Below are 13,081 nucleotides of genomic sequence, written 5' to 3'. Positions count from 1 at the left end.
GATTAGCGGAAGGGGGTCCCGGTTTCAAACGCGGATCTGCTCTGCTCTTGGGACATCTCACCTGGAGCACTGCATCCACTATAGTTCTGTGAGCAAGCTCTGGGGCCTCCAACACAAGAAGGACATGGAGCTGTTGGCCAGGGTCCAGAGGAGGCCACGAAGGTGATCAGAGGGTTGGAGCACTTGGAATCATAGAATCAGGCAGGTTGGAAGAGAGCTCCAAGCTCATCCAGTCCAACCTATCCCCCAGCCCTATCCAGTCAACCAGACCATGGCACTGAGTGCCTCATCCAGGCTTTTTTGAACACCTCCAGGGATGGTGACTCCACCACCCTCTTATGGGGGCAGGATGAGAGCTGGAGCTGTTCAGCCTGGAGAAGAGAAGGCTCCAGGGAGGCCTTAGAGCAGCCTGCCAGTACTTGAAGGGGGCTACAGGAGAGCTGGGGAGGGACTATTGGTGGGGGGCTTGTACTGACAGGATGAGAGGCAATGGCTTTGAGCTGGGAGAGGGGAGCTTGAAAGTGGATGTTAGGAAGAAGTTGTTTGCAGTGAGGGTGGTGAGACACTGGCACAGGTTGCCCAGGGAGGTTGTGGAGCACAGAAGCACCCAATGTGATCTTTGATCTTTGATCACATTGGGTGCTTCTGTGCTCCACAACCTCCCTGGAGGTGATCAAGGCCAGGCTTGGTGAGACCCTGGGCAACATTGGCTGGTGGGAGATGTCCCTGCCCGTGGCAGGAGGTTGGAACTGGCTGAGCTTTAAGATCTTTTGCAACTCAAACTATTTGACCATTCTGTGGTCATCACAGCCTTCAGCACAGTGCTTTGCAAGGCAGAAGAGCCACATTACCATTGTCTGCCTACCTCTCCAAGCTCACCTGGGATGTGTTTTATTTTACCAGCAGGAAAATATTTTGAAGTCAAACAAAAGGTTTGGAACAAGAAGGGAATGCAGGTCCTGGAGGGAGAGGCCTGATTTGGTGGCACTGCTCTTGTGTGGCTTTTGCCAGCTGTGGCAAGGAGCAAACCAAACTGCAAAGGGACACAAAAAAACCCCAAACCAAACCAAAAAGAAAACAACAACAACAAAACTAAACCCAAACAACTAAAAATATGAACAAAGCTTTTATTTTATTTGCAAGGAAATTAACACAAACAGATCTAGAAACATCAGAGAAGGAAACCTGCATTTGAGCTGAACCAGAAGAGCAGCTACACCTCTGAGAAGGATGCAGCAATAAGTGGAGTTAAATTAAGGTGGATCTATTAGCATCAAGTTAGAGCACATTAATTTCAGGTGTGAGACTAAATTAAAACGTTGATTTAAGAGAGCAGGTGGATCAAAACATCAATTTAAGCTGCCATGGAAGAGCAACACTCTGGTGAAAAGCCTATCTGTCAGCACGGAGAAAGCTGTCCCTTCAAAGTGATCTCCAGTGGGTTTTGAACCCCTCTGCAGCAAGGGAGCCTGTCTGGGGTTTCTGACAGCAGCAGCAGGAGGAAATATTGTGGCATGTTTAATTCTGGTTTTCACTGGAGACTTCTTTTTCTCTTTCCTTCAGACTTGCTTTTGGTTTTTTCCTAACGCAGCCTTCCCACCTCGCTTCGGTTTTTCACAGTGCTCATCTCCATCCATCACCACTCAGTGCTTATCATTTGAGTGTCTGAACATGGCAGTGTCTGCAGAGCAGAAAGCAGACCTGGTGAGAGTGGAAGAGGAGTGCAAGGTTTGTGTTTCTGATCGTTAAAGAGCTTGGAAATGAAGGGAAATGCAATGTCCTTCTCCTTTAGAATCATAGAATGGGTTAGGTTGGAAGAGAGCTCAGCCAATTCCAAGCCCCTGTCATAGGCAGGGACACCTCCCACTAGGACAGGTCACTCAAGGACTCATCCAGCCTGACCCTGAACACCTGCAGGGAGGTTGTGGAGCACAGAACCATAGAGTATGATCTCCCTGGGCAACCTGTGCCAGTGTCTCACCACCCTCACTGCAGAGAACTGCTCCCTAACATCCACTTTCAATCTCCCCTCTGCCACTTCAAACCCATTCCTCCTTCTCCTGTCATTACAAGAGCTTGTCAGTAGTCCCTCTCCAGCCTTCCTGTAGCCCTGATCCTTCAGATCCTGGAAGGCCACTCCAAGGTCTCCTCGAAGTCTTCTCTTCTCCAGGCTGCAGAGCCCCAACTCTTTCAGTCTGTCCTCATAGCAGAGCTGCTGCAGCCCTCTGAGCATCTCCCTGGCCCTCCTCTGGAATTGCTTTAACAGTTCCATGTCCTTCGTGTGTTGAGGGCTCCAGAACTGTTACCAGTCCAAACCAAAGCTGCCAATTGAAATACTCTGATCCCACTCCACAGAGGTGTCCCCGCACATGGCAGGTGGGTTGGAACTGGATGATCTTTAAGGTCCCTTCTAACCCAAATCATTCTATCAACCTATGATTGAAGATCTGAAAGTGGGCAGCATGGGATGGCCTGAATCTGGTGAGGGCAGGTCCATGCTCTGCTTCTCCAGTTCATGGAATCCTAGAATCAGCAGGTTGGAAGAGAGCTCCAAGCTCAGCCAGCCCAACCTAGCACCCAGCCCTGCCCAACCAACCAGACTATGGCACTAAGTGCCCCAGCCAGCCTTGGCTTCAACACCTCCAAGGCATGGCCACTCCACCACCTCCCTGGGCAGCCCATTCCAATGCCAATCACTCTCTCTGACAACAACTTCCTCCTAACATCCAGCTTGAGGCTGTGTCCCCTGCTTCTGTTGCTGGGTGCATGGCAGCAGAGCCCAACCCCACCTGGCTACAGCCTCCCTGCAGGCAGCTGCAGGCAGCAATGAGCTCTGCCCTGAGCCTCCTCTGCTGCAGGCTGCACCCCCCCAGCTCCCTCAGCCTCTCCTCCAGGGCTGTGCTCCAGGCCCCTCCCCAGCCTTGCTGCCCTTCTCTGGGCACCTTCCAGCACCTCAACATCTCTCTTGAATTGAGGAGCCCAGAGCTGGACACAGCACTCAAAGGTGTGGCAATGCTGAGCATTTCTGCTTGTGTGCTGAATTCTGTGATCCTGTGCCTGGTGCCCTGCTGCTGCCTTCCTCTCCCAGATGTGACAGCCAAAACAATCCTGAAAGATTTCTATTTCCTCCATGGATCCTCCCTACCAGGCTACCACTCCCCATCTTTTTTCCTGCTGCTTTGTGTGGAGGAGATGAGGCACAGCTGGGTGAGAGAGGCTCTTTGCCTCACCCTGCTGCAGCAGTGGAGCTTTTGCACGCCCAACCACATCCCGGGCAGGACTCGCTTCACTGGAGGGTGTCCTAGCCTGGCCCCTCGCAAGGAGGCTGCCTCGTTACCCGGCTTAGCACGCTCCTGCTTTGCATAGGTGGATGCACATATGCTTAATTGGCCTCCAAATGTCAGTAGCAGTTTGCATAAACCTTCGTTAGTCTTTCAGCGAGGCTGCCTGCTCCCATCAATGGGGAAGGAGCAGAAGGGGCGTCGGGGGGGGGGGGGGGCTGGGGGGAGGAGAGGCTTTGTTGGCCTTGCTGCTCGAGTGAGAGCTGCTGCTTTGTGCTCAGAGGCCAGCTGTCTTCTCCCTGCTTTTTCTTACATCCTGGCAGCAACTTTCTTCACGCCTTTATGTGAGCTCTTGCCAGACTCTCTCTGCGAGAGGGAGCTGTGTTTGTCCTCGTGGTGCATCTGCTCCTGCTCCTTCCCTGGGTGCTGCTGCCGGGGACGTGCTGGGCTGCTGCATTCGTACCCAGCTCGCTGCATGGGTCTGGGCTGTTTGGGTTGTGCCCAGCTCGCTGCATGGGTCTGGGCTGTTTGGGTTGTACCCAGCTCGCTGCATGGGTCTGGGCTGTTTGGGTTGTACCCAGCTCGCTGCGTGGGTCTGGGCTGTTTGGGTTGTACCCAGCTCGCTGCGTGGGTCTGGGCTGTTTGGGTTGTACCCAGCTCGCTGCGTGGGTCTGGGCTGTTTGGGTTGTGCCCAGCTCGCTGCGTGGGTCTGGGCTGTTTGGGTTGTACCCAGCTCACTGCATGGGTCTGGGCTGTTTGGGTTGTACCCAGCTCGCTGCATGGGTCTGGGCTGTTTGGGTTGTGCCCAGCTCGCTGCATGGGTCTGGGCTGTTTGGGTTGTACCCAGCTTGCTGCTTGGGTCTGGGCTGTTTGGGTTGTACCCAGCTCGCTGCGTGGGTCTGGGCTGTTTGGGTTGTACCCAGCTCGCTGCATGGGTCTGGGCTGTTTGGGTTGTACCCAGCTTGCTGCTTGGGTCTGGGCTGTTTGGTTTGCAGCCAGTCAACCAGACCATGGCACTAAGTGTCCCAGCCAGGCTTGGCTGTAACACCTCCAGCCACAGCCACTCCACCACCTCCCTGGGCAGCCCATTCCAATGCCAATCACTCTCTCTGACAACAACTTCCTCCTCACATCCAGCCTAGACCTGCCCTGGCACAACTTGAGGCTGTGTCCCCTTCTTCTGGTGCTGCGTGCCTGGCAGCAGAGCCCAACCCCACCTGGCTACAGCCTCCCTGCAGGTAGTTGTAGAGAACAATGAGGTCTGCCCTGAGCCTCCTCTGCTGCAGGCTGCACCCCCCCAGCTCCCTCAGCCTCTCCTCCCAGGGCTGTGCTCCAGGCCCCTCCCCAGCCTTGCTGCCCTTCTCCAAACACCTTCCAGCACCTCAACATCTCTCTCGAATTCAGGAGCCCAGAACTGAGCACAGTACTTGAGGTGTGGCCTGAGCAGTGCTGAGTACAGGCGCAGAAGAACCTCCCTTGTCCTACTGGCCACACTATTCCTGATGCAGACCAGGATGCCAGTGGCTCTCTTGGCCACCTGGGCACACTGCTGGCTCATGTTCAGCTACTCTCTACCAGTATCTACCACCAAATCATTTCCAAAGGAGGGCTGCCAAAACCAGACTCACCCACAGCATGGCACAAGAGATGCTCCAGACATCTCCTGACTCTGTGGTACGTGCCTGTGGTTCCATACCAAAGTAGTAGATGAGTCTTTGGACTGTGGCTGGAGTACATATTTTACTTCCAAGCTCCAAAACTTGAATTAACCATTTTAACATGTGTGTGATTTAGGAAAATATGCTCCATTCCATCTGCTTTGCATTCATTTGAATGACTGATTAAGAACACAGGTTGAAATATTACAGCTCCTAATAATTTCTGCACATGGCTGGCTCTTAATGGATGGAGAGAAAATAAAGAGTAAGGCCTGTTATCAATTTTCACAGGCAAGCTTTGCCATAATCCTTTTTATTTCAGTGAGAAATGTGTTTGTTTATAGGCATTTTATTTGTTTATAGGCATTTTATTTGTTTAACAATTTCCCTCCCCCCCCCCCAAATCTTTGCAGTAATTATTTCATATTCTGTAAATATTTAAACTCATTTTCTTCTTTATAAAAATTAATACATTTTAGGGCTTTTAAGAGCTCTCCTTTTTTTTTTTTCCCCCAAGGGAGTTTCAGCTACTTTCCTAAGCTTGGCATCCTTCTGCTCAGGGTTGTTACTTGTTATGCCCAGAAGCTGCTAAACCTCAGATAGTTTTCTCTTAATTTCCCCTCAGTGCATTGTTTCTCCTTGACCTGCTTTTATGGCCTCGTTTGGTCATTGACTTCTTGGCCTCATCCTCTGAACTAAGCACTGATAATGACAACAGCATCCAAAATAATGCCTGAATTTCAGTGCTGGTTAATGTCACAGCTTTAGAAGGGAGAGGGAAGGGAGAAGGGGTTAGGGAGTGTTTTGCTATTAGAATGGGCTGCCCAGGGAGGTGGTGGAGTCTGTGTGCCTGGGGATGTTGAAGCCAAGCCTGGCTGGGGCACTTAGTGCCATGGTCTGGTTGATTGGGCAGGGCTGGGTGCTAGGTTGGGCTGGATGAGCTTAGAGGTCTCTTCCAACCTACTTGATTCTATGATTCTATGGTAAAGGAGAGGGATTAGAGAGTGATTTGCCATTAGAATGGACTGCCCAGGGAGGTGGTGGAGTTGCCATGGCTGGAGGTGTTCAAGAAAAGACCTGATGAGGCACTTAGTGCCATGGTCTGGTTCACTGGCTAGGGCTGGGTGCTAGGTTGGCCTGAATGAGCTTGGAGGTCTCTTCCAACCTGGTCGATTCTATGATAAGGGAGAGGGAAGGGAGAAGGAAGGGAGAGGGAAGGAGGGAGGGAAGGAGGGAGGGAAGGAGGGAGGGAAGGAGGGAGGGAAGGAGGGAGGGAAGGAGGGAGGGAAGGAGGGAGGGAAGGAGGGAGGGAAGGAGGGAGGGAAGGAGGGAGGGAAGGAAGGAAGGAAGGAAGGAAGGAAGGAAGGAAGGAAGGAAGGAAGGAAGGAAGGAAGGAAGGAAGGAAGGAAGGAAGGAAGGAAGGAAGGAAGGAAGGAAGGAAGGAAGGGGGAAGGAAGGGGGAAGGAAGGGGGAAGGAAGGGGGAAGGAAGGGGGAAGGGAGGGGGAAGGGAGGGGGAAGGGAAGGGGAAGGGAGGGGGAAGGGAGGGGGAAGGTAGAAGGAAGAGCTTCTCTGAGTGCTTGTTTAGTTTTCTGAAGCACAGGTGGTTAATTGGCTGCTGTCAGTTAAGAACCTGAGCTTCTAGAAGGTGCTGCTGATTGCTGATGAGCCTCAGCTGCTGTCCTGCCCCAGGATGCACCGGGCAGGAGCTGGGGCTGGGGCTGAGGCTGGGTGCTGCTGGAGTGTCGGTTGGAGTAGTGCAGCTCTCAGAGAGAGGTTTCCTCAGCCAGCAGAGCTGAAAATAAGCAATAACTCTCTGCAAAGTGCTGAGGAAGAGCTGGAGGTGTGAGTGAGGTCTGTGGATGTGCAGCCAGCAGTGGCCCTGCCGAGGTGGAGCCTTCAGGGGCTGAACGCAGGCTCTGTGTTGGTGGATGAAGACCTTGCAGTCGCTTCTGAAGGAAGGTAAGTCTGCTTGTCTGACCTTCCCTAGTGGCTTTGTTGGTGTTGGAGAAATGATTTGAGAAGTGTTGGAGCTTTTTTGTCTGCCCTGGAGTCAAATGTCTCTATGAAATAATAGTGATGTAGCACCTGTGGCTGGCTGGGGGGGGGTGCTCTGTCTTCTGGTGGCACAGAGGGGTTGAATGCCACATGTGTGCCTCCCAAAGGGCTCCTGCTGCTGTAGGCTGCTGGTGAAATGGAAAGTACAGGCTGTGAGCACATTCCCTTCCAGCTGGGCACAGCTCCCTGCTGAGCCTGTCAGACCTGGGGGTCTCAGGCTGCTGCTCTGATGGATCACCCCATAAACTGCTTCTCATCATCAGAAGGTTCTCTGGGCTATTTTAGTGTTGCCTGAGGGATGTATCCATTAATATTGCTGGAGCACTGGAATTGTTGTGTGGGTGACAGAGATGTTCAGCAATCATGCTGCTGTGGAAAATGCAGTTGTCTCCTGTAATACATCATTGGTTTGACTTTGGAAAGTTGGCTGGAGAGAGATGAATAGGAATCAGGAGGAGGAAGGAGCAGGACACACAAATCCAGCAGGATGTGCTGAATGTAAGTCTGCTGGAAACACAGAGTAGGTCACAGAAGGACAGCCTAAGGTTCATCCTTGGAGGGAAGATAGTGCATGAACTCCAGGCCATACTACAGCTGCTGTTAAATGCACGAGGAGGAATCCCTGATTTGAATCCAAGCCCATCCCTGGCAGTGTTACTCAGCTCGGGGAGAAGGGCTCCTGCTCGCAGCTCTTCAGTGCAGGAATGAGGAGCTTTGCACTGCTAGAGCTCCACAAGCCAACTTGATTCCTGGAGCACCTGTGCTGTGAGGGTAGGCTGAGGAGAGCTGGGGTGGTTCAGCCTGGAGAAGAAGGCTCTGGAGGAACTTTAGAGCTGCCTTGCAATACCTGAGGGTAGTCTGCAATATCTTTTCCTTCCAATACCTGCAGGAAGGCTGCAGAGAGACTTTGCCTGAGGGTGTCTAGAGACAGAGCAAGGGGGAATGGTTTGAAGCTGAGAGAGAGCAGGGTTGGACTGGAGCTGAGGAAGAAATTCACAGGTTCACAGGATGTCAGGGGTTGGAAGGGACCCAAAGAGATCAAGTGCAACCCCCCTGCCAGAGCAGGACCATACAGTCTAGCTCAGGTCACACAGGAACACATCTGGAGAGGCCTTGGAAGTCTGCAGAGAATTTCTTCAGTACAAGGGTGGTGAGACTCTGCAGTAGGCTGCCCAGAGAGGTTGTGGCTGCCTCCTGCCTGGGGGTATTCAAGCAGGTGTGTCTAGTTGAGAGGTGTCCCCGCCCATGGCAGGAGGTTGGAGTAGGTCATAGAATCAGGCAGGTTGGAAGAGACCTCTAAGATCTTCCAGCCCAGCCTAGCACCCAGCCCTGGCCAATCAACCAGACCATGGCACTAAGTGCCCCAGCCAGGCTTGGCTGCAACACCTCCAGGGATGGCAACCTCTAGAATCATCCAGTCCAACCTGGCACCTAACCCTTCTAATTAACTAACTCATGGCACTAAGTGCCTCCTTCAGTCTCCTCTTAAACACCTGCAGGCACAGCCACTCCACCACCTCTCAGGGCAGCCCATTCCAATGCCAATCCCTCTCTTTGGGAAGAACTTCCTCCTAACACCCAGCCTAGACCTCTGAGAACATTCCCAACCGAAGCCATTCTGTGATTCTGCACCTTCTGTTGCCTGCTGGATTTTGGGCAGTAGCTGGAAGGGCTGAGAACTCCTCAATCACATCTCTTTCCTGCCACTGTTTTAAACCTGGTGTGCCTATGCCAATACTGCACAGCAGTTTGGGACCTCTCAGGTGAATGATACCCTGTGAACTGTGATTATCTCTTGCACTGCCTCATCAGCTCCTACCTGCAGCCTGATTGGTTTTTTTTTAACTTCCCTCCAGTTCTCCTGCTAAGAAAATCAGCAGAATACTGAGCAGGGAGGAGATAAGTTTCATTAACAACAGTACTGACATGGCATATATGTCTTATAATTGCTGCTCTAAAGGTGAGATCAATAGCTCTGCTCACACAAGGGCTGTGGCAGTGGTGAGAAATCCCACACAGGACTTTTCTTTTCCCTTCTCTTTTTTTTTTTCCCTTAATCCAAGATGAATGTTTCTGAGGCTTGAAAAAGCTCCTGTTTGCCTGAGTGATCTGCCCCATTTGCTGCATATTACTCATAAATCTGGGAAGAAAAAGAAGTTATGTTTAACTCCTCTGCTACAAAAACACAGGCATTAGATTAGTGGAAGAAGGCAAACATAACAGATGAAAGCTATTAGAGCTGCCTTCAGTTCTGCTGATTTCATTCCCTGAATATTTCCAGGCTGCTAGCTTGGAGAATCCATCTAGTTCTGACCTTAACCTTCCCTCAGTGTTTGTTAGATTTGGGTGGGGAAAAGGAGAATGCATTTAACCCCCCCCCCCCCCCCCCCCCCCCCCCCCCCAAACTCAAAGGGAGAAATGCTGTCTCTGCACCCAGGGTTAGCAAGCAGTGAAGCTCTTCTCATTCTAGATGGCATAGTCTGAATTTCAGGGAGTCACAGAATGGTTTATGTTGGAAGGGACCTCAGAGATCATCTACTCTAACCTCCTGCCGTGGGCAAGGACACCTCTCAGCTAGATACAGCTGTTTGAGGCCTCATCCAGCCTGGCCTTGAACACTTGAGTGCTGTGTTCAGGTTTGGGCTCTCCAGGTGAAGAGGGACAGGGATCTGCTGGAGAGAGTCCAGCAGAGGGCGATGAGGATGCTGAGGGGACTGGAGGGCGATGAGGATGCTGAGGGGACTGGAGGGCGATGAGGATGCTGAGGGGACTGGAGGGCGATGAGGATGCTGAGGGGACTGGAGGGCGATGAGGATGCTGTGGGGACTGGAGGGCGATGAGGATGATGAGGGGACTGGAGGGCGATGAGGATGCTGAGGGGGACTGGAGGGCGATGAGGATGCTGAGGGGACTGGAGGGCGATGAGGATGCTGAGGGGACTGGAGGGCGATGAGGATGCTGAGGGGACTGGAGGGCGATGAGGATGCTGAGGGGGACTGGAGGGCGATGAGGATGCTGAGGGGGACTGGAGGGCGATGAGGATGCTGAGGGGGACTGGAGGGCGATGAGGATGCTGAGGGGGACTGGAGGGCGATGAGGATGCTGAGGGGGACTGGAGGGCGATGAGGATGCTGAGGGGGACTGGAGGGCGATGAGGATGCTGAGGGGGACTGGAGGGCGATGAGGATGCTGAGGGGGACTGGAGGGCGATGAGGATGCTGAGGGGGACTGGAGGGCGATGAGGATGCTGAGGGGGACTGGAGGGCGATGAGGATGCTGAGGGGGACTGGAGGGCGATGAGGATGCTGAGGGGGACTGGAGGGCGATGAGGATGCTGAGGGGGACTGGAGGGCGATGAGGATGCTGAGGGGGACTGGAGGGCGATGAGGATGCTGAGGGGGACTGGAGGGCGATGAGGATGCTGAGGGGGACTGGAGGGCGATGAGGATGCTGAGGGGGACTGGAGGGCGATGAGGATGATGAGGGGACTGGAGGGCGATGAGGATGATGAGGGGACTGGAGGACATGACTGATGAGGAGAGGCTGAGGGACCTGGGGCTTTTTAGTCTGGAAAAGAGAAGACTGAGAGAGGATTTGATAAATGTTTCTAAACATCTGAGGCTGCCAGGATAGGGGGGACAGGCTCTGCTCACTGCTCCCTGGGATAGGACAAGAAGCAATGGGTGTAAATTGCAGCAGAAGAGGTTCCAGCTCAACACAAGGGGGAACTTCTTTCCTGGAAGGGTCCCACAGCCCTGGCACAGGCTGCCCAGAGAGGTTGTGGAGTCTCCTTCTGTAGAGCCTTTCAAGGCCTGTCTGGATGTGTTCCTCTCTGATCTGTGTTATATTGTGTGGTCCTGCTGTGGCAGGGGGATTGGACTGGATGGTCTCTTTAGGTCCCTTCCAACCCCTGACATCCTGTGATCTGTGACCCCTGTGGGAGGAGGCATCCACAGCCTCCCTGGGCAGCCTATTCCACATTCTCCCTGCCCCTGTACTGAAGAACTTCTTCCAGTCTACTCCTGCTTGCCCTCAACTGCCAACTGCTCCCCCATTGCAGTGATTCAGAGTGGTGGAGGCGTGGGGCAATGCAGGGGTGCATCAGAGCTGTGCACTTGGAGCATGTCACCCCAAACTCTGGGCAGTCATTTAAAGTGCACTCACAGAATGCTACCAGGTTTTGGTGGTGCCAAAGCCAATGCAGGGTCAAGGCAGTGGAAGCCTGAGGTTTTCAGGTGTATTTCTGTATGTTCTTTACAGGGAGGGTGGTGAAATGCTGAAACAGGTTCCCCAGGGAGGTTGTGGAGCACAGAATCACCCAATGTAATCAGAGATCACATTGGGTGCTTCTGTGCTCCACAACCTCCCTGGAGGTGTTCAGGGCCAGGTTGGATGAGTTCTTGATTGACCTGTTCTAGTGGGAGGTGTCCCTGCCTATGGCAGGGGGTTGGAACTGGCTGAACTTTAAGGTCCCTTCCAACCCTAACCTAACTATTTCAAGTTGGCAAGCCATTTAATCTCCTCCCTTTAGAGAAGGCAGTGATGAGATCTATGAAGCAGAAGACTGGATAAAAGAAGGTGGCTTCTGATTACCCTCATGGTCTGTAGAGGTAGTATAGAAGCAGGTTCAGATCTGCTGACCCAGCTGCATTAGAGGTGACCTCTCTTTGTCAAGCCCCTGCTGTCAGTTGTTCCATTCATGTGGCTTTGTTGCTTGAAACCACTCATTTTAGCCCTTGCATAAATACTGAGATTGCTATCAGAGACCTTGGGGCTTTTCTTCCTGCCCATGCTGTTGCTGAGAGGTGTCATGGATCTGTGCAGCATGCTCCAGTGTGTTTTGTTACCATCCTTCAGAGGCAAGGTCAGAGTGAGACCACTGTAATGAAAGCCTGAGTTACAATGCAGAGGGGAGATGGAGGAGGCAGGGAGATGCTGGCTTTGCTTTCCCTTCTGCAGCAAGAACTTTTCATCTCTGCTTTTCTTTGCAGCAAAGCTCATGTGGTACCTCTGGGTTTCTCCATCTCCTGCTGCCACACTCTGTGTTGCACTAAGAAAAAGCAAGTCAAGCCTCAGCTGCTTCTCCAAACATCCGGTTCAAGGTGTCAGAGCTTTGATCTGCAGTGACACCAGCTCTGGCTCGAGTGCCTAGTGACAGGGCCTTTGAACACAGGTGACTTCAAAACACCTTTTAGTTGCTCCCCTCTCCTTTGAGAACTGCTGGGGTTAACTTGAGAGCAAAGAGTGTGCATAATGTTGGCACTTCAGGAGGCCTAGAGTAGTCTGAATGTATGCCAGGGAGATAGCACTGGCCTGGGCAGTGCTCAGCTGATGGTTTCTGAAGCAATGTGTCTGCTCTGATAAGCAGAAAGGATTGTCTGCTAGGGGTGAAGCTACTGAACAGGAGGAGGTTGTGATAGCTGGGAACTCAAACTGGGCACCTCAGCTCTTAAGTAACAAGAAGGGCTGAATTCTGGCAATGTGCACTGGCTGACTTGTGGCTGGAGCTGCATCATCTCATCTGCCTTGCAAAGCCTTCCTGCAGCTGGCTCTGGCAGCAGTAAGCCTGGTGCCTCATGCTCTGGGCGATGTCAAGATCTGCTCCTTACACATAGGAACCTACCTCTGGTTGAATGATGTCCCCAAAACGTTTGTCTTTTGCATCTAAGAGTCTAGGAGACTGAGACTGAACTGCCTAAGGTACAGCAGGCTGGTTGTTCTCATCCTTCTGTTTTGAGTTGCCGTGCCTGGAGGTGTTGCAGCCAAGCCTGGCTGGGGCACTTAGTGCCATGGTCTGGTTGGTTGGGCAGGGCTGGGTGCTAGGTTGGGCTGGCTGAGCTTGGAGCTCTCTTCCAACCTGCTTGTTTCTATGATTCTAGGAGAAGACAAGGAGGGAGTTTGTCCTGCTCAGGTGCACTCGAGCACATTCTTGTGCTGCTGCATGGCAGGTGCCAACCCAAGAACGAAGTGGGGGAGTGATGTTTTTATATGCATTTCCCTGTGTATCAGAGGGCTTTGGTGTTGACAGGGAGATGTGTGCCATGTAGCTGCCTCTCCTTGTGCCTCAGCCTCATTTAGCCAGGGTA

At 52.6% G+C, this 13,081-nt stretch overlaps 1 long non-coding RNA gene across 1 annotated transcript; it reads left to right on the top strand.

The window, feature by feature from the left end:
• Nucleotides 1-6,673: 6,673 nt before the first annotated feature.
• LOC135191499 (uncharacterized) lies at nt 6,674-12,458 on the top strand. Its single transcript, XR_010308833.1, has 2 exons — nt 6,674-6,899; nt 11,987-12,458. It is a non-coding gene; the product is annotated as an uncharacterized LOC135191499 (long non-coding RNA).
• The last annotated feature ends 623 nt before the right edge of the window (nt 12,459-13,081 follow it).

The sequence above is a fragment of the Pogoniulus pusillus genome, chromosome 39, assembly GCF_015220805.1.
Source record: "Pogoniulus pusillus isolate bPogPus1 chromosome 39, bPogPus1.pri, whole genome shotgun sequence".
In the NCBI taxonomy this organism is placed as follows: Eukaryota; Metazoa; Chordata; class Aves; order Piciformes; family Lybiidae; genus Pogoniulus; species Pogoniulus pusillus.
The sequence above is the reverse complement of the archived record's forward strand: the minus strand, read 5'-3'. Positions and strand labels throughout refer to the sequence as shown.